This window comes from Emydura macquarii, unplaced genomic scaffold, assembly GCF_026122565.2.
Source record: "Emydura macquarii macquarii isolate MOO-44397 ecotype Brisbane River unplaced genomic scaffold, CSIRO-AGI_Emac_v2 contig_312, whole genome shotgun sequence".
Classification (NCBI taxonomy): domain Eukaryota; kingdom Metazoa; phylum Chordata; order Testudines; family Chelidae; genus Emydura; species Emydura macquarii.
This window is the reverse complement of record NW_027130449.1, coordinates 5,560,014-5,573,615: the sequence shown is the minus strand read 5'-3', so window position 1 is coordinate 5,573,615 and position 13,602 is coordinate 5,560,014. Positions and strand designations below refer to the sequence as shown.

General features: G+C 43.9%; 1 protein-coding gene across 1 annotated transcript in view; it reads right to left on the bottom strand.

Moving 5' to 3' along the window:
- Nucleotides 1–13,082, bottom strand: part of NTM (neurotrimin) — a 631,724-nt gene extending 618,642 nt beyond the window's left edge. Inside the window, exons 1-2 of the mRNA XM_067564047.1 lie at nt 12,984–13,082; nt 10,586–10,675 (exon numbers count right to left, since the gene is read on the bottom strand). The gene's annotated coding sequence lies outside the window, so the exon portion shown is untranslated. The remainder of the gene's footprint in view (nt 1–10,585; nt 10,676–12,983) is intronic.
- Nucleotides 13,083–13,602: the final 520 nt, after the last annotated feature.

The following is a 13,602-nucleotide window of genomic DNA, read 5'->3' as shown; positions in this document are numbered from 1 at the left end:
CATTGGCGAATGCCATTTTGCTGAAACTTAAGCTTCCTGCTGGAACAAGTCAACTTCAACTGCCATTTTCTTTAGAAAAATAGTTGAAACAAAGCATTTCGATGAGGTCAAAAACTTCCTTCTTGGAACGGAATGTTTAGATGTGTCATTTCCAAACAATTGCTTGTTTCCCAATTTGTTTTATGTTGTAATATATAATAAAAACTCAAAATTGCAATGAAACATTGAGATCTGATCAGAACATCTCAAATGACGCAAAAAATGCTTTTTCTTTCTCTCTTTCTTAATTGAAACGAAAACAAGTTTCCCAGAATGTTGGAAATTCCCAAGTTTCAACCACAGCTAGGCAAGATAGAAGGAAAAGAGCAGGCAGACAGATCAGCAGCACACGTAGGGATGAAATCATAAGTGAGACCAAAGGGCTCAGCGCACCCAGCTGAGGGTGTGGAGAGAACCACAGGCACCAGAGAGATATCCACTGTGCTGTATGGCCAGATTAACAAAAGGGTTGAGCTCCCAGCAGTTCCCATTGAGATTCGCCACCCTCGTCTCTGCTGAGAACCAGGGAAACAGCTGGGCACTGAGTTCTTTTGAAGATCTGGCTCACGCTGCCCTTTAACACACATCCTTGTGATGGCGAGTGAGTCATTTAGTTTCCCAACTGGGAGTTAGGGATTGGAGCACAGCCTTACCTCACAGGGGTGTTGTGAGGATAAAGACTGAGTTGCTCAGACACTATAGTAATGCAGGCCAGATAAATACCTAAGTCAGGCAGCTGAATGCAATACACACTGCCACCCAAACACGTATGCACACACATACACAAACACACATACATGCACAAACGCATGCATACCTGTGAATGCATGCACTCCTGCACACAAACATGGAAATGTAGGTACAAATATATGCACGATTGCATACACCAAAAGCATGCGCATATCAGGACACGTTGACAAAGGCACATGGGTACACACGGCCAAGCACACTGTACATGGATGCTGGCTTTTGTTCTTTTAATTACACTTCTTACAAATATGGAAGATAAGCCCAAATGGAGGGACTGCATGAAGGGAGGAAGCCTATAAGTTATTCATAAGTTCAGGCTCAAGCTTCTCTTGCCTTCACACCATGACTCCTTCAAAACATATTATTCATCTATTTTTTTTCCTCCTTTGGGAAGAGCGCTGGTAATTGTAGTAAATACATCACTGCCAAGGCATGCTCGCAGCCACGGAGCCTGCACCGTCCTGTGGGTACCAACTGAACGCAGCAGCTGCTCTCGAGGTGCTGCATGATGGAATGATGCGCTCAGGCACTCTGATGAAGAGACTGTGAGCACTTCTCACGCTACAGACACATGGGAGGCAGGCAACCCCTGGTATCATGCCAGGATTGGGCAAGGGCTGGACTATGGGCTGCTCAGAACCAGTGTGTGAAATTCTGACTGATCTCGGCACCGGGCTCAGAAAAATGCATAGGTTTCACAGATTCCAAGGCCAGAAGGGACCATTGTGATCATCTAAGTCTGACCTCCTGTATGCCACAAGCCAGAGAACTGCCCCAAAATAATTCCTAGAGCAGATCTTTTAGAAAAACATCAACTCTTGATTTAAAAATGGTCAGTGATGGAGAATTCACCTTGACTCTTGGCAAATTATCCCAATGATTAATTACTCTCACTGTTAAAAAGGTACGCCTTTTGTCCAGTCTGAGTTTGTCTAGCTTCAACTTCCAGCCATTGGATCATGTTAGACCTCTCTTGATAGATTGAAAGGCCCCTTGTTAAATATTTTTTCCCCATCAAGTTACCCCTTAACCTTCTCTTTGTTTAGCTAAATAGTCTGAACTTCTTGAGTCTCTCACTATAATGCAGGTTTTCTAATAATTTAATCATTCCCATGGCTTTTTTCTGAACCCCCTCCTATTTAGCAACGTCCTTCTAGAATTGTGGACATCAGACCTGGACACAGTAGCCCAGCAGCAGTCAGACCAGTGCAGATAGAGGAAAAATAACCTCTTTAATCCTGCTTTAGATTCCTCTTTTTATGCATCCCATGAGCACATTAGCTCTTTCGACCAAAGCGTTGCACTGGGATCTCATGTTCAGCTGATTATCCACCCCCCAAATCTTCGCCAGTCTCTGCTTCCCAGGATACAATCCTCCTATCTATAAGTATGGCTACGTTCTTTGTTCCTAGATGTATGCATTTACATTTAACCATATTAAAAACCACACCTTGTTTGCATGTACCCAGTTTACCAAGCGATTCAGCTCGCTCTTGTATCAGTGACCTGTCCTCTTCATTATTTACCACTCCCCTAATGTGTGTGTCATCTGCTAACTTTGTCAGTGATGATTTTATGTTTTCTTCCAGGTCATTGATAAAAATGTCAAATAGCATAAGGCCACCAACAGATACCTGCGGGTTCCATTAAAAATACACCTGCTTGATGATTCCCCATTTACAATTGCATTTTGAGACTTATCAGTTAGCCAGCTTTTAGTCCATTTAATTTGTGTCATGTTAATTTTATAACCTTCTAGATTTTTAATCAAAATGTCCTGTGGTACTAAGTCAAACACCTTACAGAAGTCTAATTATATTACCTTTATCATCCAAATTGTAATCTCATAAAAAAAAAGATATCAAGTTAGTTTGACAGTATCTATGTTCCATAAAACCATTTTGATTGGCATTAATTATATTATCCTCCTTTAATTCTTTATAAACTGAGTCCCAAATCACCCGCTCCATTATCTTGCCCGGGAGCGATGTCAGACTGACAGGCCTGTAATTACCCGGGTCACCCCGTTTAGCCTTTTTAACTAGTGGCACAACATTCGCTTTGTTCCAGTCCTCCTGAACTTCCCTAGTGTTCCAAGACTTATTGAAAGTCACTGTTCTGTGAACGTTGCTGATCCATCCCCCAGGAAGCCCGGGCAGTTTTCAGTCCAGAACGAAGGGTATGTCGACACTGCCATCATGGGGTGTGACTGCAGCTTGAGGAGACATACCCAGTCTAGCTTTAATCAAGCCATCCTGGATACCAAAGCAGTGAAGCCCTGGAACTGCACACTCCAGCACGGGCTAGCCCTACGAGTAATTACCCATGGGCTCATAAACCCCATACTCAATCTTTAGAGCTCTACATCCAAACACCCCTGAGCTTTTTGAAGAGGGGAGTTGGAATCTGAACCCAGATCCAAACCTGCATTTTGCAAAGGGCCTCATCTCTCCAATGGGCTAAGGCAAACCCCCTACACTTCCCCAATTCCACATACCTCTGGGCACGCCAAAGCCCAATCCAAGAGGCATCTTAGACCCATTTTGGTGCTAGCACAGAGATACTCACATCAGCTGCAGCTTCCTGGTCCCATCACAAGCCACTGGCATTTGGGCCATGATGGGCAGTTCATAGAATGCTGGCCTTAGAAGGCCTGGATCAAGGAGCCAATCCTCTGCTCTTTTCTTCAAAAGGAAGCTGTTTACTGGGTCTTCTGAAAGATCTGGCCATAATTATACCTAATGTTTCATCCTGAAACCTGCCTCAGCACAGGGGGCTGAACTAGATGACCTCTTGAGGTCCCTTCCAGCCTTATGTTTCTATGATTATCCCAATGGGAGCTCTCCTGGGAGCCGCGTTCTTTTGAAAATCCAATCCTGATTGTGGGTGCTGAATTCTTAAAAATCTAGTCTACGGAGCCTGGTTTTTAAGAGATGCTGATCACAGAGAGCACCAGCGGACGTCTACAGGAGCTTCAGCCTTTCAAAACCAGACCAATAATATACTAGGTTTTGGGTTATGACTATGATGCTGCTCGCTTGTGGCTGCCCCACAGAGAGGATAAAGGACCAAGTACTAGTACTAGCTACAGAGTCCTCCTTTAGTTCACATGACCAAGGCCTGCGTTTTGGATCAGAACAACCAGGGTTCTAGTCCCAGCTCTTCATGCGTGTTATTTATACAGCAGTTGGTTTGTTCCTTACAGGACATCCAATGTTGCATGTAAATGCAATGGCTGGTACAAAAGAGCATCTAGTGGTAGGGGAGAAGGGAAAACTAATGAGGGGATGTGAAGGAACATGAGAGATGGAACTGCGGCTGTCATTTCATTTGCCCTTAATTCCAAGAAAGATCATCTGCTCCAAAGCTCCTGGTTCTCCCCCAACCCTTTCCAACCTGTCTGATTTTTTGAGAGTTTGCTTAATCTTGTCTCCCTCTTTGGTTATTGCTTTCCCAGATCAAAGTCAGCAAAATCACTTCTGTTTACAGTGATTAGAGCCAACCACATTAAACACAATCATGCCGTGTATTAAAGGACACCAGGTCAGCACCCTTGCTCTGGTTATTGATCTATAACTTCCTGGAACGGCTGTGTGCGCGCACGCACTCGCTTAATACACAACTCCGCAATGCATTATGCATGCAGGCCTGGACTGCAGGCTCTCCTAAGAAGAAGCCCCAGTGGAATGCACTGTAAGGAATGCTTCAGAGACAGAGAAAAAACAGAAAAAAAACCCAGCAACTAGCAGCTCCAGCACTGAACACATCACTGTATTCCATTAAAATTTAACTGATGATGAATCAAGCGTTCAGGGACAGGATGATCTTTGAGGCACTGGAGGCTGGAACAGAGGCACACAGAATGGGAGCTGGCAAGGCTTCTTCTCCTTTACTTACTCAGAAGAAGCGGGAGACATGACTGAGTGCTTGGAGCACAATACTGGGAGCTGGGTTCTAAACATGGCTCGGAGACTCACTTCCTCGTGTGATGTTGGGTTGGCTGCCCCTAACTTCTCTGGCAGCGCTTCCCCATGAGGTCTATGTGCCTCGTAGTCCCACTTAAGTTCTATTTTGATGACCTTAAGAGGTGTAGGAGTGTTGCGCTGACTGGATTGCATTTATTTATTTATTTTTTTAAACAAAAAAAAAATTGTCAAAAAATGCTTCTTTCATCAAAACCAAAATGTTTCATAGAAGTGTTTCCATTTTGACAATAAAAATACCATGGAGAAGGTTTTCCAGGTCTAGGATGGAATTTCTAGTCAAAACCAGAGATCCCTCCCCATTGCTGGGGTGGGGGCGAAGGGGGGACAAGAAAGGGTATGAGAGAAACCAAAACATGTGCACAACAGAATAGCCAATAGGCTGGTGGTTAGAGCATGGGTGTCAGCAATTGATGTTGTCCTATCTCCAAATTATGTAGTTTGGGGACTTGAACCTGGCTTCCCACTTCCCAGATGAATGTCCTAACCGCTCTTAGCTAATCTGGGGGTGGGATTGGAGGTGAAGATGGTTGGTTTCTGTCTCTCTCTCAATTTCTTGGGAGGTCTCAGTTTCATTATACATCAAACTGAAAAACATGTTTTGAAACCTCAAAAATTTCTTGCAAAACAGAATTGTTTTCTGGCCAGCCCTAGGGCTAACCCGTGGGGTGGAAGGAATTTCACTTGCATGTTGTCTCCATCCTTCCCATAGGTGGAATAGGGATGATAATACTTCCCAACCTGCCACCCAGGATGGGATAAGAGGTTCACAAGGGAGTATTTGTAGAGCACTCAGAGCTGAACTCTCCCAAAGTTTGGATCCAAGGGTGATGTCTTGGCCCCACTAATGTCCACAGGAGTTTTGCTATGGACATCGCTGGTGCCATGTCTCTAGAGCTTGCTCTGGCAAGATGCTGAGCAGCTCCTGAGAGCCTGCAGCTCCCTTGACTCCAGAAGGCCCTTAGTTTTGTCCATTGTCTGTAAAGATGCTTAATTCCAGCTCTAAAGTGCAGGAGTGCTGGGACCTAGGATCCAATCTTTCAGCATCAGTATAGAGGTAAGGGCAGGGATCGCCACCGACCTTTCTGTCTGGCTGCCTGTCTTGCCCTGCAGGGTGGGATGTTGAAGGGATGGTTAATTTTGAGAGTTAATCCCAACAGAATTCTCTATTGTTGTTCACTGCTTCTGTTTCATGCTTTTGAGTTGATTAGATGCATATTTACTTTGGGATTACAATAATGCAACAGTCCCACAGGGAGTGGACGTGTGAGCTAGGATCTGGCCCACGGCCAAGGAATCTGCAGACGAAAGGGCTGAGGGGATGGAGCAATGTTTACTGCCCTGCGCACCATCCACCAGTCGGTGGGGAGATGTGCCAGGCACATCTTTCTCCCTGTATGTTTCTACTCCTTTCTAGGGATCACAGCACGTGTCGTCTCATAGCCCTTGGAGAAAATGGTGATCAAAAGTAAGGAGAAGGAAAGAAAGGTTCATCCCCCTACGTTTATTACCAGCTTCCTAGTATGCATGGCCAAATAGACCACTTGCCTCAGTTTCCCTATCTGGAAGGAGAAATGATAATACTTGCCCTCCTACGTAAAGCACTTTGAGCCATATAAATGAGGAGCCAGCGCTTCAAGTGGCGAGGACTGCCATAGTTCGAGGCACACCTGCTGAGGAACTGCCCTGAACAGCGCTAGGAAAGTGGCGAGTTATCATCCCACATGCCTCCAGAGCGGTTTTGTAATATTATTGATTCTTTAATCCTTAGAAACTGGATTTCAAAAGGCACCAGCACTAACAACAGACCAGATCCCCAGATGGTGTAAATCAGCACTACTAAAGTCAATGGAATCAGATTCTCAGCTGGGGTTAATTAGTGTAGTTCCATTGATGTTGATGACTTCACAGCTGGTAGTCTATTTTAGTAGATGATTTGCATAGTGCCTTTCCTCCCAAATGAAATACATCCTGAACACAAGGATCACACTGCACCATCACCAAAATGCAGCCACCTCTGGCGCAGATAGCAACAACTTAACAGCAACACTGAGCAATGGCTTAGGGCAGGAAGCAAAGAAGACTACCCCTCCATTCCAAACCACAGTGGGAAATAGCTCACCAGAATGTATTGGTCCGAGCGGGACCTGTGGACGGTTCCTGTGGCTAACACTGCTCTGATGCAAGATGTCACAGCATAAGGCTGGTCAAAACATTTCATGCCAATCATTTTCCCCCATCCAAAAATGAGGTTTCATCCAACTGAAGTTTTCCTTGGGGAAGAGAGAGAGATTTTGGTAGAATTTTCCCCATCAGGAAAAATTGAAGCAAAATGTTTCATTTCAGGTTGACAGTCTGAGTCTGCAAGAACTACTGTGTGCTTCACAGGAGTTGTAGTCCCAGCTCCCTCATTCCCCCATTCTCCCGTACGGGCCCTGCTCCTCAGCCAGACTGCATCTCCCATGATACATCACTGTCTCTTCCTGTGGCGGAGCTGCTGCCGTCTCCCATAAAGGAATGGGGCAACTCAAGCAAACAAAAATTACCATTGACCCATCAAGAAGCATTTTGGAGCAGGAATGTTACATTAGTGTTTAGACATTTCCAAATCAAATTTTTCTGGACTTTTTCATTCCTCAATAAAGCTTTTCTATTTTAATTTTTTATTCCAAATTGGGATGAAAACACATTTTGACATATTAAAATCTCTGCAGGACAGAAATCCCAATATTTGGTCAGCTCTACATGAGTGACAACTTAATCTACATTTCATCCAAAATACGGCACCAGCACCGCAACCCTGACCTTATGCTGAGAAAATAGGTTCAACCCTCAGAGGGAAGAGTGCCCCATGCTAATACATCAATACACCGGCTATAAGAGATCCTTGGAGGTCTCCCATTCAGCTATTGTTCCCTTAGATTGGGAAAGATTATAGGAAAAAAAAACCCCACAAAAGGATAAAATCACAACATAAAATCCTACTCCTTTATGGCCGCTAGCATAAAATCCAGAGAGAAGAGAAGATCTGGTACAGTTTCTGTACCCAGATGGTATAGACGCCATGGAAAGACCAACACTTCCGTCCCCATATGAGACATTGGGGCATTTAAAAAGTGTAAGACCAGATATTGAGAAATTTGGATTTATCTAAATAATGCAATTTGGGGCTGTGTCTGGGTGTCAGTGGAACCTAAATGTACATCTCACTTTTGTAATGAATATTTATATTACAATTAAACTGGCTATTGTGTATGTGAGCATCTATACACATTCTCCCTCTCCCATAGATGTGTCGCTGCCCTCTACTGAAGGGAATCAGAAGATGCTGACCTGTGTGTCATAGGCTTTATACTGCTTAAAGAGAGACTCTTTTAGCTCAGGTGACAGGGGTCTGTGCCAATCCAAGTTCTAGCCCTACTATTGCAAGGAAGTTCCAAGTGGCCCTGGTGTGCAGTATAAGTATCTTTGAAGTCTTAAACACCCATACAATTGCTACATATTTTTTAGTCATCCCATCTCCAAAGGACATAAAAATAGGTGTTTAGGTGTTGGTTCTTGGTCAGGCAGAGCCTAGGATTCAGATACTGACCTCTCTTGGGAGGTGAGATTGGGAGCGAAGAGCCTGCCAGTTTTACTGTGATCAGCTAGTTGTTATGGGGCCAAGATTACACAGTACTGGGAGTGAAATCCTTAGGAGGGCATTGAGAATTTGTTTACTCTGATGCCAGAAAAGTGGAGATTTAAAACAAACAAAAACAAAAACCCAAACATCCCTCCCCCCAACAACTAATCTACAGGGGCTGTACCAGCTTTTACACCTGGTCTGAATGTGGCCTGTTTTCTAATTATCAGAAAATCTTTAGTAGTTTCCAGATACAGGATTCTTTGAGCTTTGTGGAGAGGCAGAGGAAAAAAAATATTACAAAGCACTTTCTGTGCTGAAGATGTAGTTCAAGGGCTTGTAGTGCCTCTATAGATTTTTTAATTCACATCTTCCAGCTTCTGAATGGGAATCAGGAGAAGAACGGAGGCAACAGGAGGCAACAAATTCATTTGGGAAAAAAAAAATTCCAGTGCTTTTGGAACTATGCATATGAGTTTTTGCTTCCCCCCCATGATTCTACTGTCCCAAGCTAATTGCATTCTCGGCATGTCCCTTTTCCCTCTCTCCTGTCTCCCCACCCCCAAGTCTTTAATGGCTTGTGGTATTATACAGCAGGCTCAAAGTGCGTTGGAGATTAGTTCTGTAACCTGCCCACTGAAGTCAGGAGAAAACTGAATGCAGTAGACGGAGGGAAAGCCACAGCTCTTGTCAAGAGCACAGTAGTACAAGGAAGTAATTTTTCTCTCCCTATTTCAGCTGGACGTTGTTGTTTACGTTGCACAAGATGCTCTATCCTTTCTTCCCCTCCGTGCAGCTGTATCATCAGCAAAATGGAGAGGGGAGATGCCAGGGGAAGGCAAAAGCAATTTAAATTGGATCCTATTGAATTTTCAGTAGGATACCAATATATAAGTTAATGGGAGATTCACAAATAGTCTGTTTCAAATAATTCCAGAGGGGGGAGGAGGGGAACAACATTGGAATAATTAGCAGTTGCTATCAGAACATTCGGTGAATGAAATGCAGACTTCTCCTGCCTATTGAGCAGCACTTCATTGTCAGTTTAGGGTGTTTCGGAAGGAATTGAATGGCAAGCACGTTGCATTGAGTAATTAGGACCCTACCCCCAAAACCTAGGATTCATTTAGATTTTATCAGTTCCCTTTCACTTTTTATTTACTTCTATTTCTCTCACTCCTTCACCCCCCACCTGTTTTCTCTCTGTCTTTTATTCTTCCCTTTATCAGTTCTCTTTCTTCCTTATTATTGCATTGTGGTAGCACCTTAAGAGTCCCAGTCACAGATCCCCTTTATGCTGAAAGTCCCAAGAAAGTTAGTGGGCATACTGATGGGGTAAGGGTATCACAGTTTGGCTCTTAACGAGGCGCTCTATGTATTTTAAATACCAATGCGTGGCAAAAAATAAAACATTTACAAAGAGACCATATAGGATGTTCAGGGAAATTTCGGCCCTGAGAGAGATTGACTATGTATAGAAATGCTTATGAAACAAAAAGTGAAAATAGTCTCTGAGATCCCAGGACTTTTCACCTGTGAGGAAATACTATTTTCTTTGCCTGATAATCAGAATTTCTTGAGGATGGCAGATGCTTCCGGCCCTTGTACAAAAAAAGATTGGTGATATCTTTAAAGTTTCTTCAGAAATGTAAACTGCAGGATCTGGATTTGAACTAGTGCTATGTAGTCAGGTTCCACTGGAATCTGAATCAGTGCTCGAACTGGAGAGGGTGAAGATGCAGCTATGCTCTGCTCCCACTTAGCCCCCACAGCTGGATGAAAAATGGGTAATAAAAGGTGAAGAGGCGTAATGAATGGGGATTTTTCATTCCGGGGAATACATTCTAGGAATTACAAAGGATTTCACACACTACTTCCGATAATTCAGACAACAAAAGGTAAGCAAAAACTAGGATATATACAGATATTCCAGATATATTAAGATTGAAACCCTTCTCCCAGTTTGAAAGTCTCTCTGTAAGAGTTTTGAAATCTGGATCGAATAGGGCTACCTAAATGCTGATTTTATGAGGTCAGCTGAAGTCACCCTCACAAACCTCACTATAATACATCAATATTTAAACTAAAATATACATTGCATAAACAACTGGTTTTTAAATGTATTGCATAAACAACTGATTTCCATGCCTTTAAATCAGCATATATGCTATAAGAGAGTCATTTGTACCTGGCAGATGGGATCTTGTGCAGAAGATGATGAAAACTCAGGCTACCCAGACAAAAGAATTGGCATGTCCATGGGTCCGGTGAATCCAACCTAAAAAAATGTGAAGGTGACATTAGTTATGAATATTGTTTATTATTTGTGGGACACACTCATGGACCAGGACCTCACCGCACTAGGTGCTGTACAAAACACAGAACAAAAAGACAGTCCCTGCCTGAACTAAGGTTGAGAGAGTTTGATTGCTTCTTGTTCTGGTAACCGTTTCTGAGTGAGGTCAGTATTAAGAAAAGATGTAGAGTGACAGCCACTGGGGGGCAAGTCCTGTCCCCCCAGAGCTGGTGCAGCATAGGCAGTTGCGATGAAAGCTTCCCCATATTCTGCCCAGTGCTAATGCCCCTCAGTCCTGAGCTAGAAGATGAGAGGAGATCAGGGTCTATGGCCCATTGAGTCCTTGGCCCTACTGCTGATAATGCCAGCAAGCAGGCCAGCTCCAGCAACTGTTGTTACAACGTGAACATCTTGATTTAGAGCCAAATTTTCAGAAGCGGCTTGTGATTCCCTGTGCCTTTGTTGTGAGCCTGGTTTTTAGAGGTGCTGAGCACCCTCAACTCCCATTGAGTTTGACATAAGTAGTAGCTGCCCAGCTCTTAGAAAACCATGCCAAACCAGGCACCCAAATATGAAGCACCCAAAATCAGAGGGTAGTACTGAAAAAATATAGCCTTGCTCTTTATACTAGAGATGGGCTGAAAGCAACTGCCCCTCCCCACCCCGAGAGCTGAACTTTGAGGAAAACTGATTTGATGCAGAGTAGAAGAGAAGCTTGAGAAAGTAGGGTCAAGCATTGTAGTGAGTTTAACATACAACATGCAGGCACTGCCCTATGCTGAATTGTGGCCATAGGCTCCCAGAAAGAGCCATTGCAATATTTCATCCTAGGTTATTGGGCGCTCCTTAAATCCAGGTACTGACATTGAGTGATCCATATGAGTTTTAGCGTACATTTCAGTGCGATGGGTATCCACACATCATTGACTCTCTAAGTCCCGTCCCTGCGTGCATGGGGCACAGAGGAAACTCAGCATGGATTCTCTGTAGAGGACTCCAATTAAGGTTTGCAAATATCAAATGTATTCGTATTATTCCTCCCAAATGCTATTTCCTCCTCTCCACTGAGTGGCAGAGGTTCTCTTTAGAATAGACACTGATGGGTTTCACAACCCACTCTCCAAAATTGCACATATACCTTTGTATGCAAACAACCCTGTCCTACATGCACAAACACACCCCCTTGGCTTGCACACTTTGGAACGCATGGGGCGCCATCTCTTTGCACAGCCCCAGGTTTGCAGAAATCACCATCTGCGTGAACAGCGCCACGGGAAAAATTCAGAACTACCCACAATAAATATTCACTAATAAAAATAAACTAAAAATACCAAGCAATCAAACAAAAGCCAGTAGAAATAAAGGAAAGTTATAGCTTCTGTTACTACATTTTCCCAGGTGCTATTTAAACACAGAGAAGGGGAGGTGCATGAATACAGTAGTTCAGCCCCCTGATCTGCAGAAGCATTGCTAACACACAAACAGCAATGGGAACTGGGATAATTATACCGTTTGTCTTCACCTGCCCTGCAGTGTGCATTGACTCAGCCTGCTGGTTGGGTTATGCTGTATCACAGTCCGTCCATCTCAGTGTATTGGGTTTTATTCCTTAACACATACAATACTAGAGCAGGGTTACTTTGGAATAACCAGCAGAGCTGCCATCTCATTTTCTTTTCAAAGAGCAAACTTTATATCTTTGTTTGAGGTTCTTTTTTTTAAATGTTATCAAAAGTGGGTGGATTTAGGGCTTCTGAAATGGAGGAGAGAGTATTTGTGTTACAGCAGCACCAACCAAAACTGACACAATAGCAGAGCCAGGAATACAGCCCACAGCTCCTGGCTCTTAGCCCAACACCCGTATCACTAATTCAGAAGAGAGGTATGAGTAACGTCACCTAGCTCTGCCAATGCAGTGCAGCAGCATCCCCTGCTATTCTAGATCTGGACATCCACCAAGCTCTTCCACTAGCTTTAAATCCAATCCTACAGCACCCTCCTTCCCCCGCCCCACTGTTCCTGTCCTGGGCCCGTGATAAGCAGCTGAGAAGGATAGTGGCTAATGTGGAAGAGTGACTACTCACAAATAATATATTTGCTATAAACACCATCAGATTTCTCCTCCCCCCAAACATGCAAGTACACATCTCTCACAGGAGTTCAGTGTCTATGGCCCAGCGACTCCACTCTCAAAGGAAGAGTCATTCAACTCTGTGCCATCTACACCCTTATTTTATAGGAGGCCCTAGTGTACCCTTATTTGCCTGGCTATAAGCAAGTCAGCCAGTACCTCAAAGAGAGCACCCCACAGTCCCATCATTTCACTCCCTTTCCTCAGAAATGGGTTTATGTCTCAACACAGTCCAATGTAAATCAAACACATAAAGCTGGTCTGTCTCTTAAACCATAGCCTTCGACAACCAACTACCTACTTATTTCCTGCACGTGTTGCTCTCTAACCAATCGGCTTGCTGGCCCTTTAATCTGACTCAGCCTGAAGGTCACCTGATCCTCATTCACCTTTTTCTTTGGCTTCATACCCATCATCTGGGAAGCAGCTGATTAATCTCAGACAAGACTAAACCCAATTCCCTTAAAGGGCCATTCCACACTGTGACACTCATGTTCAATAAAATAGACTTCCACTTTATAGCTCTAATCACGCTTGCACCACTTAGGATCATTAATGATCCTTTAACATTTTTCAAGTGAGCACGGGGGTGCATCTCTAGAGGCTCAATCAATATCAAATGAATCTAATCCCTATCCACCCACACTCCACTACCACCTGCAGTTTCAATTAGGGACTGTGTTACACTTTCAGGGTTTTCTGCATCTTTGACAATGCCCTCTATCTGCCTTGAGGGCACCTGCTCAAGATTTTAGGCTTCCCAGCCTTCACCTCTCTT